Genomic DNA, 13,256 nt, shown 5'->3' on the forward strand with positions numbered 1-13,256 from the left:
CCTGTGCCTGTGTGTGTGTGTGTGTGTGTGTGTGTGTGTGTGTGTGTGTGTGTGTGTGTGTGTGTGTGTGTGTGTGTGTGTGTGTGTGTGTGTGTGTGTGTGTGTGTAAATGTGTGGCGCACGGGCATGTGTGTGTTTGTTTGTTCACCCCAAAGGCATGACCCATTTCTCCCTCTAAATGTATTTCTACAGCTACACTGTATTGTGCCACAATAATGTGTTAGGCCAACAGATCACTACTAAACAGACAGGAGAACCAGGAATCTGCCTCACAGCAGTCCATACAGACACATCTTTCAACTTGGTTTATCTACAAGTTGTGACAAAAGTGTTTTCGCTTGACTTTTCAGATGATGTCCATGTGGCTAGGATCCGTGACTCTTCCCACTTTGTTCAACAAAAAAAAAACGTATTTGATGATCAGGCATTGACATTTAGATATAATTAGATTAAATCATTCAATTCATGTGCAATAAATATATTTATCAAGACGTTTTAAAGGCGGGCCTCAAAGTTGTTTCAGGGATGCACATTAGGGCACATCTGGAGAATGTGTCCTTGTGTGTGACGTCAAGCCAAAGGCAGTCGGGGGAACGCAAGAGCAGGCCATCTGTAGACATAGGCATCTGCCACGCTTACCTCACCACATGCGTCATATGTGGAAAAAGTGTCACATCCCCTACCGCTTCGCTTCTAAATATGTCCTGGTTGCGTCCCATTTTACTACGTTCCACTGACTTTTCTGTTGTGCCACGGGTGAAGTGTAATTTTTCATTCATTTTCGAGTTAAATAAACGACATTTGATATCTCTAAACAATCCCTTTACTTAATTATATGATGGGGCTTCATGACGTTACACCCAAGCACTCTAAATCAGTACCACAAGCCCCCGAAGTAACTTAGTCGGTTGTACTTGTGTTTAAATAATTGTTTTGCTGTTGAACGATGAGCACATGCCAACTAAGGAGACCGCTGTCCATGGTGCTGAAACGTAATGGCCTTAGCTCCGAGGCTCTGACGGCGCTGTGGGAGTTGTCCATGGTGCTGAACAGTCGAGCCCTAAACCCGCCGCGGTGAACGCCCTCGCCCTGCTGAAGCCCAGTTTGTGAATGAGGAGAAACATGGAGTGCAACAATAATGACAATAATAACAACAACAATAATAATAATAATTTAACAAGAATAGGCCCCTAATAATGTCTTTTGTATTTCATATTAAGTTGGCTTTAGTGCAATCAACAAGTATGTGTGTGTGTGTGTGTGTGTGTGTGTGTGTGTGTGTGTGTGTGTGTGTGTGTGTGTGTGTGTGTGTGTGTGTGTGTGTGTGTGTGTGTGTGTGTGAGAGAGAGAGAGAGAGCTAGTGTTTGAGCCCAGATAGAACAGTCTAATCTTCTCTACTCCACGCGCACGACTGCCCCCCCACCCTAGCCGTAAAGTATATCTCAGCACCACCAGACACGCGATTAAAACAGATTCAAAGGATTTACATGGTCATCAATAGTTTAATAGTTCAGAAATAGACAAAAAACGATATAAAATGTAAAATACTATCGATTATTGATCGTTTTTTGTGTAGCCTATGGGAGGAGAATGGACATTTACATTTTCATTAACAAGATTATGATTAATCTACAAAAGGATGAACACAACCATATGTTTTGTTTTTGAAATCAATACTATGCTGAAAACAAAGTAGGCATTGAGGCTTTGCAAATGCATCGAAATCTAGACAGAGCACGTCCTGGCGTTATAACCACGTATGCACGTTTATAAGCGGTGGTCACTTCAACTCAAATTAAGAGGAGTTTGAGATCGGATATTTTTATTTTTTTACCTTTATCTGTTCAGTTCATTATCGCGGGAGAAGCAAAAACAATCCACTCACGCTTCACCATCAAACTCGGAAAAATATATATATCTTAATGGTCCTCTCGCACAAAAACAGAACCGCACGACACGAAACGCGCATTTCTATTTCTGAATGCACTAATCTGTGAAAAAATGAAATAGGCTCACCCAATAGCCACTGATCCGAAGTGTGCATCATTTCCCAGCTCTCTCCTCCTGTTTTTGCATAATCCCCGGGAATTTGGACGAACACATCCCAGTGACATGCAATATTTAGCTTTTCTTGAGATGTCCGTCGTTGACACTCCCAATTCACTCTATTGTTTATATTTCTATGCATTTTCAACTAATCCATTTGGTCCTTTCCGCGTTTCTGGAAAATACTGCAAAATCTAATGGTAGCACTCAATTCCTCCAGTCTACTGGTGACCTGCATTGACGTCATTGCGTCATTAGGTTTCCCCTGGAAACACAGGAGATCCAAAAATAGTAACACATTAATTCAACTCGGGCTGGGGTTTGTGCGAGCGACTATTTGTATCAATCCATAATCTTCAGTTTTTTCCCTTCCTCTCTCTCCTTTTCATACAATGCTAGCCTCCGAAGGACGTGTTACTCACGACATGCCACACTATTTTAAGACAAGTAGGCCTACCAGGTTATAGGAGAGAGAGATATGGTTAGAGAGAGAGACAGAGAGAGGGTGGGTTTCTTAGTTTTATTTGATCCCTTCCTGCAATATAAAAACACGTTCTAAGAGTAGAAACAGCGCCACGGGGATAAAAATAGAAAGTGCCGAGCAGTCATGTCAGCCACAGGAGCTCGTGCTATTGGGGTAGTGCGCCACGCGAGGTAAAATTCCGTGCATAAAGACCCCGCACACCGCTGCCTGAGCAACCAATCCCGTACGGGAATGTGGTAGCAGTAATATGTTCGTAATATTGGCACCCGTTTGAAAACCATGTCTGGTGAACACCTAACTGGGCAAAATGTGAAGTGGAAGTGTTCATTCAAAATAACACTATGGCGATGCCCAGGATCTCATCACCTACATAGTCAAACCACCAAACACGTCCCATAGAAATAGCCATGGCTCATCTGTCAAGCTACACTCATTGTTTCCTCAAGTTCAAGTTTAGAATCCCCTGGCTTACAAAACCGCTGCTCTACTTATACCCCACCGACTAAAGCATTCGTTCATTCATTCATTCATTCATTCATTCATTCATTCATCCTCCATTCATCGATCTAGTCATTCATCCACTCTTTTAATCTATTCACCCATCCAGTGGGGATGCATAGCCTCCCTAGCGATCTATCTGCGGCATCTTTAGACTTCCGGGCTGCCTATGAACCAACCAGTCCGCACTGATGTGTCGAGATATCAGATGACATGCGCCATATGCACTCTGGACCGCACACTCCCACTGCCTAAGGACTCCAAAAGCAGGCGCTCGCTCACATAAGCGGCATGTGCTCCCTAATAGCCTCGAAACCTGGTCTCAGAGGATTTCGTACTATTCTGTACTTAAATTCGAGACATTCCATTTAGTATGATATGTTACAAATCACAATTTGTGTTATATGTTATGAATTTGTAAACCGTACAATATGTTACGAATTTACAAAAAAGTATTATAAGTTATGAATTTGCAAAAGGTACGATATGTTACGAATTCTCAAAACCTATGAAATGTTACAAATTCTAGCTAGGTGGCTAACATTAGGGTTAGGCTAGGATATGTGTTAGGGTTAGAGGTTAGATTTAAGGTTAGGGTTAAGTTTAGGAGTTAGGTAAAAGGGTTAAGGTAAGGGTTAAGTGAAGGATTATCTAAAAGGGTTAAGGTTAGGTTTAGGTGACGGGTTAAGGTAAGGGTTAAGTGAAGGATTATCTAAAAGGGTTAAGGTTAGGTTTAGGTGACGGGTTAAGGTAAAGGTTAGGTGAAGGGTTAGCTAACATGCTAAGTAGTTGCAAAGTATCTAAAAAGTAGTAAGTCATTGAAAAGTTGCTAATTAGCTAAAATGCTAAAGTTGTCCGTGATGATATTCAAACTCTCAACCTTTGATTTCTTAAAAATTGGTGTTATACACACACCCACCCTGACCAGCTTAAGTAACCATCTGTCTTATGTGCCCATACCAAACTTAACATATCATACTAAATGGAGTGTCTTGGTTTTACGTACAGAATAATACAAAATTATCTGAGACCAGGCTGAGCCTCCACAATATGCCCACCCCATCCCGCACTATATATTAATTACACAAAAAGCATGAAATAGTGGAATAGTATAATTAAAATATACTATTGATTTCTTTTTGACTATATACTTAATGCTTTATGTTCAAACAGGGTACGTGTTTGGAGTGGGCACAAATCGGCATACTGTATTTCCATTGCGCCAGATGCGGGTTATGATTTACGAATGGACAGAGTCAGTGGTGCACATGCGCGGGGTCTGAGTTCACAGATACTGCAGCCGTTTAAAAAAATAGAAGAGACATTCGATAGACAGAGGCATGGAACGGGGTGGAGGAGCAGCGAGAGACAGACAGACAGACAGACAGACAGACAGACAGACAGACAGACAGACAGACAGACAGACAGACAGACAGACAGACAGACAGTAAGGCAGGGTTTGACCCCATAAGTAAGACTGAATCCAAAACTAAGATGCTACATTTGAACAGATAACCCTAAATGAACAATGCTAAATGCAAAGTTGATCTAATAGACTTTATTTCACGTTTTATTTTATTTGTTAAGTTAAACTAAAGGCAATATTCCATCCCTGGACTGGCATCATATTCTATTCTAGTCTATTGTAGTGTAGTTTAGTCCTTAGTCCTTCTGTTCTAGTCCAGTCTAGTATTAGGAGTGATTGTATTCTATTCTATTCTAGTCTATGAAACAACTACTCACTGTTTACTGCTCCCAGTAAGTGATCATTAACCAGCTACCATGATATAATAACCATGTTTCAGCAGCATGGTCTTAGTCAGGAGAATATTAGTAATTGGGTTCTGACGGGTATGACAGTTGAAATAAGCTCATGAGGCATTAATAAGTTATATTCTTCTAGAATCAATGAGTACATATCGTTCATTTATAAGTCTAAAAATGGATGCAGCAACTGCAGATAGGAAAATCACTTGAGTTTTCTTGTTGTAGGTGCGTAGGAGTAATTAGATCATATGTTGAACAAAAAACTTGCTGACTGCTCTTGCCAGTATCACTTTAGTTGACTAAACTTAGGTTACAGCCTCTCAACCTTTGGTCGGAGCTTTACTTTACCTTAGATGATCCATTGCTTCTGACGTTTCCATCCAAGTATTCCCACAGTCTCTGCAAACATACCAGAGTTCTTCAATACTCTTACAGGGGGAAAACAGGCAGTGCAGGTTTTTTTCCTAGCCCAGTATTAACACCCCTGATTTAATCAACTAGTCATCAATCCCTTGATTAGTTGAAGCAGGTGTGTTAGTGATGCTGGTCTGGAACAAAAGCCTGCACAGTGCACACCCTGCCGATCCAGAGAGTCACGATCCAGGCTTGAAGAATAAGTCAGCTCTCGGGGGCTAACCCACGGCGTGAATAGAAACTGCTGGGGAATGGGAAGAGTTAGTGTGGGCTAGTATTTTACCACCTCAGGCTTCAATTACAGGAACATTGACCACACTTGGACTTTTTCTCATCTATCATGTTGTCAACTATTTTGTAGAAAACATTTGAGATGCCACGCCGTTCTTAGGGGAGTTGAAACCACAAGTGTACTGCCGGTAGGGCAATGTTTCAACCGAAGCTGTCGATCACTACGCTTGAATTGGATACTTTAAGAGGATTGATATTGCCGTCATTATAATAATTGCTTTGATGTATAACCCCAGGCTATTTAGCATGTCCATACCTAAGCACCATGCTGTGAGGCAGTGCCATCACAATCCCAGTGCATTCAGTAATTGAACTGAACTCTTGAATGGAGACCTTCCTTGCCTTACTCAACACCCAGGGATTGAAATGGAATTGAGCCCAACTCTGGTAACCCTTTTGTCTGTGTGTTGGTAATGACTGTGTCTCCACCTCACTATGGTCTCATTGTTCCCCTAGTCTCCAGTGTTGAGTGGGGTGTGGTGGAAGGGGGTGAGGATAGTGGGTGCATTCCAGGTCGTTTTGTTTGGAGTTGCACAACACCTGGAGAAGTGGTAGACAACTCAGGGACTATGTTGATATGCTATTGCGATCTTTTCAGATGAGAAGGTGGACTGCATAAAGACTAAATGGCTGTGTTATTACTTCAGTAGGAGATCATTGTTTACCGTAGGCCACGGTGTTGACTGGGGAAAGTCCAAAAGGGGATTGTGGTAAAGATGGCCACATCACTTTGTTGATAGTTGGTTAGTTGTTGTGAGTTGAATTAAACAAGTGGTCCCTAGCATAGCTTTAAACTCTGTATTGTTGGAAAATGACCCGTAAGTAAACATGTCACTGTTAGTCTACACCTGTTGTTTACAAAGCATGTGACGAATAAAGTTTGGTTAGATTTTTGATTAGATTTTCTTTGATTTAGATTTAAGTTGTACAGGCTTTTGTTTCAGCCTGACACTAAGACACCTGATTCAACCAATCAACTAATCATCATCAATCCCTTGATTGTCTTAACCTTTTACTGCAGTGGGCTAAATCAGGGTCACACAGTGTTTCTTGGTAGTTTTAAACAAATCTACTTTGGAACAAAAGTATACAGCTCACACACATGGTTATGGGCTTAACAAAAGAAAACATGTTCCATGTCAGATATAGAGTTGAAATATATTACATTTTGAGTTTGCATCCCAATATTACACTTTATATACATCACAAAAGACTGAAATATAACAAAACCGTTTGATATAGAAACACCGGATTTCTGGCATTTAAAAAAAAGTTCTGTTTATTAATTATGAAATGATGAAAAATATGAATAACATACCAGCCATGAGGCCACTAGAGGGTGTTTTGGTGCTTTGACTGTACAGTACTGTAGGTACTGTTGGGCTGGAACAAAAACATGCACATCCTATAGGGCCACAGAACCTGTTTTGAAGAACACTGCATATCATTTAGATATGTTACAGACGTACGATTGCAAATCTGTATCATAGGATATTTTAGAGTCCAATCTAGGTATCTCTGCTCCATGGGTGTTCTGAGTTAATTAGCAGAAATGGGGAGAGAGGAAGCACAGGGGTTATTGCTTTTAATAGTTTGCCTTTTGCTTCACTACTGAAACACCAGCGTAGACGTAAGCCCCACAGCACATGCAGACACTGATGCAAGCAACCTCACACTTGGCTACAGGCTACAGTACACAAACACTCACCCAAATACACACTGAAATATCAACCCGTAACACACCACTTCAAGGCACTCATGTAGACATATGGAATCATATCATAACCTCCATGAACACACACACACACACACACACACACACACACACACACACACACACACACACACACACACACACACACACACACACACACACACACACACACACACACACACACATTTCTTATCCACTGAAGGGTGAGAAATACCCCCCAGGTTTAGATGGCCCCATGTAACTACTCAGAGATGAAATCACTGGTTGGCCAAATAGCATTTTTCCACCCTCACTCCATTACCCAGGTCAATATTGAATCTTTTTTTGCCGTGTTGGTATTGATTCCAGAGGCATGTTTTACTAGGATGCTTTAGCATGTGTGTCAATGGTGGATAGATCCACTGGCAGGGTGCAGGGACGATGAAAGGCACGTTCACACCTGTAGGACAGAGAGGGATGGATCAAGTGTGTGTGTGTGTGAGAGAAAGATAGATAGAGAGAGAGAGAGAGAGAGAGGTGTAGGGTGAGATGGAGAGATGGAGATAATTCGAATGTGGGTAGAGAAGGTTGTAAGATATAACCTACAGTCAAGAAGGTGAGAGAAAAGAGAGGGAGAACTTATCAGAGAGAGAAATAAGTGAGACTGATAGCAAGTGTGTGTGTGTGTGTGTGTGTGTGTGTGTGTGTTTGTGTGTGTGTGTGTGCTGTATACTCATGAATATGTGTTTGACTGAACAGATCAATGACGAACCACTACACACTACCACAGACCAGACAGACAGCAGGTTGGGTGCATGCTGCGCTTTAACTGTTGACGCCATCTACTGGGGCAAAAGACAAACTACATACAGACACCACACTCCAATCAGATCCTTTAGAGAGGACACTGGGTGCATCTCAACGTTCTGAAGTGGTTTCCTCTCCTTGTCTCCTTTCCTTGTCTCCTTTCCCCCACCCACATTTATTCAGAGAATTGAACAGGTGAAATCACATAATCTAGCTGGTTTCCAGTATACACTGAGTGGACAAAACATTAGGAACACCTGCTCTTTCCATGACATAGACTGACCAGGTGAATCCAGATGAAAGCTATCATCCCTTATTGATTTGTTAAATCCACTTTAATCAGTGTAGATGAAGGGGTGGAGACAGGTTAAAGAAGGATTGAGACAATTGAGACGGATTGTGTGTATGTGCCATTCAGATGGTGAATGGGCAAGAGAAAATATTTAAGTGCCTTAGAACGGGGTATGATAAATAGGTGCCAGGTGCACCGGTTTGTGTCAAGAACTGCAACGCTGCTGGGTTTTTCACGCTAAACAGTTTCCCGTTTGTATCAAAAATGGTCCACCACCCAAAGGACTTCCAGCCAACTTGACACAACTGTGGGAAGCATTGGGGTCAACATGGGCCAGCATCCCTGTGGAACGCTTTCGACACGTTGGTAGAGTCCATGCCCCGAAGAATTGAGGCTGTTCTGAGGGCAAAACAAAGGTGTTCCTAGTGTTTTGTACACTCAGTGTACGTCAACCCTTCCAACAGAACACAGCCACTCTTGTCTTCACCAGAGATGGTCCTAGTTGTTCACCACTGTAGTGACTATCACTATCACGACAATAGACAACACACAACCATAGATTAATGCAACAAGATCAGAATTTTGGTAATGTCCCTAAAGTGACCCAACAAGATAGTATGAAGAGCATCCAAAGCATCAAGATTCCCCAATATTTGAAATACATAACAAATATTACATGTTGGCACAATGCATCTTTCATCTTTCTACTTTTTAGTTTTGAAATGCAAAATGAGGAAATCCCCATGGGTGTGGCGTCTTTTCTTTTTTCTTTTTCACCAGATCAAAGTGCCGATTGAGGCAACTGAGGTGGTGCAATAAGGAGAAATGTCCTGTTCTTGAGTTACTTCAGCGCTTGACTCAGTTCAGCCCATCTCCTACTGTGATGGTGTTGTTACAAACAGCCACCAGGGGGCAGGAGTGGTCATTAAGAAACCAGAGGCTCTTTCTCTCTTCAACACACACACACACACACACACACACACACACACACACACACACACACACACACACACACACACACACACACACACACACACACACCCACACACACACACACACACATTTTAATGACTTAATTTGAATCTACCAATAAAATGTTTGCAAAGAAAGGATCCAAACCTTTCAAAGGCCCCTGTATGCATGGCCCTCAAGGGTACAGAAAGCACCACCTTCTCCAAACAAACACACACACACCCTTGAGGGGCCAGGATGACACTGTTTGTTTTTCCGAAGTCACATCACTGGAAATGCACGACTCATTCTCCCAACACATCTAAACTACTCTCTACATAAATCCCAGCTGTGGCATCACAAGTTCACGACCTCTCCACTCATCACAGTTTATCTCACAACACCACCAGTTCAGACTTCGCCCCGCATTACACGCCCGAGCGGCCCAAAGTCATATGTTTACAGGCGTTCGCACACAAACTGGGAATTGAATTCCCCTTCATCTCATCTGGGGCGAGAGAGCAAGGCTTAATTCTCCGTAACTGTATGCATATGGGGCTCAACCTTCAAAAGATTCTACAATGGGGGTTTTAGCAACTCAGCCGTAGCCTCAGAGGATGGAGAGAAAAGAGAGCGCTAGAGAGAGAGAGAGTGATGGAAGGAGATGGAGAGTGAGAGAGCAAGAGAGAGAGAGTGATGGAGGGAGATGGAGAATGAGAGAGTCAGAGAGAAAGGCAGGGAGATGGAGACAGAGAGAACGAAAGAAAGAGTTTAGGAGAGAAAGGGATGGAGAGGGAGAGTGAAATTATATCAAAAAGGTCTTTCCTCCAAACTCCTTGAGCAGCCAGTGGATCAGACATGGAGCAGCGGACCTTGAGGATCTTGAGAGGGGAATTGAATGCTTACCATGCAGAACGCTATCTTCAAGGCTCTTTGCCTCGGACTTTTCTCTTTTATCATTAATTAATTCTTGCTAATTGCCAGGATTAGGAAAAGAGAGAGAGAGAGAACACGGTTCTCCAGTCCCAGAGTCTCTCGACCGCAGTGTGTGTGTCAGTGTGTGTGTCAGTGTGTGTGTGTCAGTGTGTCAGTGTGTGTGTCTGTGTGTCTGTGTGTGGGTTGGTGTGTATGTGTCTTAGTATCTGTGTGTATGCACACCCTTGACCCTGATAGGGAGTGAAATGAGAATTGCACCCTCCTGGTCAGCAAGGTCGTCAGGCCTTAAGTATTTCCATTACACTCAGGAAGGTGGCCCAAGCTGTTTAACATTCCTATCTGTGGTCGAGTTGCGGTAGAAATGTTTTACGAATGCTTTATGTGTTCCTTTACGGTTCACTACGGAGCTCGTTTCACGCAGTTCCCATCATTATTTTATGTAAGCGTGTGAGTTACACAAGCTGTTGCCCTATGGGCCCTGGTCAAAAGTAGTGCACTATATAGGGAATAGGGTGCTATTTGGGACACAGACACAAACCGCAGTGCAGCGCCCTGGAGCAGTTTAGAGGTTATGTAAGTGCCTTGCTCAAGGGCAAAATGGCATATGATGGCATTAGACTGGTACATACTGCACTGCACTATATGAAGTTAGGATCATGGCCCATAGCGATAGAGCAACGGATATTAACTGATTATCAAGTCCAGGGAACCATAAGCAAACAATGAAAAGTAGTCTGTATTAGATGCTTAAGTTATAAAATCCTGTTTGCCAGTGTGTGTGTGTGTGTGTGTGTGTGTGTGTGCACGTGTGTGCGTGCGCGTGTACAAACACAGTCTATTTACTGTTAGCTGGATGAGCAGTAAAGCACAGCCGTAGCATTAGCCCCCTACCTGAGCTCTAGACAGGGCTGTGATTTGGGTTAGCTTAGCGTCATGCTCTCCTGTTAGGTATTTCTTTGGCTTTAGCCCCCGCGGCGTGCTGACATTTCAAGATTAGGGCCCCCGTCATAGCACAGGGGAGTCAACCATAATGTCCTTACATTCCATGACAGCACATTGTGTGTGTGTGTGTGTGTGTGTGTGTGTGTGTGTGTGTGTGTGTGTGTGTGTGTGTGTGTGTGTGTGTGTGTGCGCGTGCAGAGGTGACATGCCCACAGGGGGCACAGAGGCACATGCCCCCTCAGATTTGTTAAAGAATTATAACAATTCATTTTTGTTGTTGTTTCTCTGTAATACACCTAGCCACCTACAGATGTAGAATCTTAATTTGAGCCAGTTTGCTACAGCAGGAAAATAATCCTGCAGCAATAGGAAATGTGAATTATTATTTGGATTATAATTAATGGACATTTTTGTCGGGGTTGATCAATTGTATGTAAGGCAAAATCATGTCTGTAATTTCAAAGTGGAAATTACAAACTTCAGAAGCCTTTTAAAACCTCAAATACACTACTGCAACAAATTAAGATCCTATTTTATAAAGTTCCCAATCTCCCGACCTAGGTTCCCAATCTCCCGACCTAGGTTCCCAATCTCCCGACCTAGGTTCCCAATCTCCCGACCTAGGTTCCCAATCTCCCGACCTAGGTTCCCAATCTCCCGACCTAGGTTCCCAATCTCCCGACCTAGGTTCCCAATCTCCCGACCTAGGTTCCCAATCTCCCGACCTAGGTTCCCAATCTCCCGACCTAGGTTCCCAATCTCCCAACCTCAAAACGAGCTACCAAGAAGACATTGCAGGCTATCAATCAAGTTAGAGTAGCTGGCTTGTCAATCTTAGCTGGCCTGCCTGCTGGCAGTGTTGGTAGACTTTATAAAAGCAAGCAATAACTAAATGTACTGAATAAGACTCACATTCCTTTCATACCCAGATCTTAGCAGAGATGCAGAGAAGCATATTTATTTGATTTAAATAACCACCAGTCAAGAGGATTCAGACAGCTCTAGACGTATGTTTAGAGATGCTGAAAAATTAACATATTTTGACATCGAATTAAGTGTAACGATTATGGCTCTAGATTGTGGGAAAAAGCTGTTTCAGGTTTTTAAAATGCAAAGTTATTCAACTTCCAGATGGGGGACTAGCCCCAAGCCAACCTCACATACTTTGTGCCCCCACAGATTTTCAGGGCACATGGCACCCTTGTGTGTGTGTATGTGTGTGTGTGTGTGAGAGAGCATGCACAGGAGTGTGTGTTTGTGACATGCTCTGTGTATCAGTCTGTGTGTATATCACTCCCTATGAGACAGCATGCACAGGAGTGTGTGTTTGTGACATGCTCTGTGTATCAGTCTGTGTGTATATCACTCCCTATGTGTTTCAATGACTGTCGCACTATGGCAGAGGAAGAGGTTTATATACAATACCATCATCTCTCTCTCTCTCTCTCTCTCTCTCTCTCTCTCTCTCTCTCTCTCTCTGTCTCTCTCTCTCTCTCCTCTCTCTCTCTCTCTCTCTCTCTCTCTCTCTCTCTCTCTCTCTCTCTATTCAATTCTATTGATTTATTGGTATGGGAAACATATGTTTACATTACCAAAGCAAGTGAAATAGATAAAATAACAATACAAATGTACAGTAAACCTTATGTGCAAATAATTAAAGTACAAAACAGGAAAATAAATAAACATAAATATGGGTTGTATTTACAATGGTGTTTGTTCTTCACTGGTTGTCCTTGTGGCAACAGGTCACAAATCTTGCTGCTGTGATTATACACTGTGGTATTTCACCCAGTAGATATGGGAGTTTATCAAAATTGGGTTGGTTTTCAAATTCTTTGTGCGTCTGTGTAATCTGAGGGAAATACATGTTTCTAATATGGTCATACATTTGGCAGGAGGTTAGGAAGTGCAGTTCAGTTTCCACCTAATTTTGTGTGCAGTGTGCACATAGCCTGTCTTCTCTTGAGAGCCAGGTCTGCCTACGGCGGCCTTTCTCAATAGCAAGGCTATGCTCACTGAGTCTGTACATATCCAAAGTTTTCCTTAAGTTTGGGTCAGTCACAGTGGTCAGGTATTCTGCCACTGTGTACTCTCTGTTTAGGGCCAAATAGCATTCTAGTTTGCTCAGTGATTTT

The sequence above is a fragment of the Salmo trutta genome, chromosome 8 (assembly GCF_901001165.1).
Source record: "Salmo trutta chromosome 8, fSalTru1.1, whole genome shotgun sequence".
In the NCBI taxonomy this organism is placed as follows: Eukaryota; Metazoa; Chordata; class Actinopteri; order Salmoniformes; family Salmonidae; genus Salmo; species Salmo trutta.